This window comes from Cynara cardunculus (assembly GCF_001531365.2).
Source record: "Cynara cardunculus var. scolymus isolate 2C chromosome LG 8, CcrdV1, whole genome shotgun sequence".
Taxonomy (NCBI): Eukaryota; Viridiplantae; Streptophyta; class Magnoliopsida; order Asterales; family Asteraceae; genus Cynara; species Cynara cardunculus.
The window spans coordinates 11,192,082-11,194,015 of NC_037535.1; positions in this window are offsets into that span (position 1 = coordinate 11,192,082).

Consider the following 1,934-nt stretch of genomic DNA (forward strand, 5'->3'; position numbering starts at 1 on the left):
TTGAACAGCTTTACCCAGCTCAAGTCATGGTAGTTTAGAAGTTCTTCTTATTAAGTATTGATTGCTCTATCAGGGAGTCCGAGCAAGTGTTAAGCAGGTCTCTTAAGGAAACATTTCACATTCGCTAAACCAGTGAGTTCACGGCCCCACTTTTACTGTTTTTTGTTATTTTATGGGGGAAAAGCATGACGAGCAAGCTTTGCATGTTTATTTATTTGAAACCTCCGGACTATGGAACTGCATAGTCAGGTWTCTAAGCTGTATTTGTTACTGTTTTGCACTATAATATAAATGCTAAATTGATGTGCTTGAGAATATATGTTTCCAAATAAAAGTACCCGTCCGTACACGCTACTTGTTAACTCGGGTACATTCCCGGGCCGTGGTATTGTGGATAGCCGCTATTGTGTTGACAGTCTCACCCAGAAAGGGGTGCACAATTACCTATATTTTCTACCATAATCATGTGGAATTTGGACCACCGCTGAATTAGTGCTTTATCGAACTGTGGAAACCTAAGTAGTGAACGGGCTACTTCTGGTTGTTCGAATATTAATGGGGCATATTGGTCAGGTAAGGCTCAGTAGCGTCTCAAGTGTTACATCGCGAGGGATTTACATTTATTAAGTGCAAAGAATTCGCATAAGTTTGCTATTACTTGGTTTATGCATTGAAATATTTTATGCATGTGAAAACCCGTGAATTCACCAACTCTTTGTAGTTGACCCTGTTTTATGCCATGCTTTTCAGGTTCTAAATAAGTTGTGTGGATTCCTGGGAGCATTACTTGGATCAAGATCGATTAAGATAGTTTTTGTTGTAATTGAAAATACTTTTGTAACCTTGAAACTTTATCAAGTCGATGAAATGTGTATTTTGATTCGTTGACAAAGTGTTTTTCTGTAACTGTTGCCAAGACTCGCTTGTCTGTTATCATCCCGTGTTTCCGCTTTAGCGGGGTGTGACATAAATGATAAAGAGTCTATAGGAAAATTTGAGCCCAAGGAAGATGATGCAATTTTCATTGGATATGCATGGGATACTGCTGCATATAGATTATATATTCCTAGGACTCAAATTGTGGTTGTAAGCACTAATGTGAAATTTGATGATACTTTTCAGGTTATTAAAGATAAGTTCTCTGAAGAGTTGAAAATTCAGGCCGACAAGTCACCAAATGCCACAATCACCCCAAATTTAGAACAACTCTTTGCACAGTGGTATGAAGATGACAATGAACCTGACAGAACCTCTGCAGAATATGTCAGTCAAGATCAAGCTACAAGAGCTAGTCCTTCCGCAACAACCATTACAGAGCAAGCACTTCCCATCTCATCATCCTCTGTAACTCCTTCCACAGAAGCTTCTACACCAAAAGCTACCCAAACAGAAAGTCCTCCAGGCCTCTCTTCAATCCAAGATCAAGAACAAGTCCCAGACTCCGCATCTCAATCTCAATCTCAAACTCTTCAAGAAACAATATTCGATGTTCAGCTACCACATCTTACTAAGTGGACCAAAAGCCATCCACAATCTCAAATTATTGGAGAACCTTCCGCTGGTGTGAAGACACGAGCCACTGCAAATTTTTGCTTATTTGCTTGTTTTGTAAGTGAAATTGAACCAAAATCAGTGGCAGAGGCTCTGGCAGATCCCTTTTGGGTTGATGCTATGCAAGATGAGCTCATTCAGTTTGACAGAAACTTTGTATGGACTCTTGTACCTCTGCCAATTGGAAAGCTTGCAATAGGCACCAAGTGGGGTTTTCGCAACAAAAAGGATGAACAAGGTGTGGTGGTGAGAAACAAGGCCAGACTAGTTGCCAAAGGGTATTGTCAAGAGGAGGGCATCGACTATGAGGAAACCTTTGCCCCTGTGGCTAGACTAGAAGCAATTCGCATCTTTCTGGCATATGCTGCTCACAGAGGGTTTAA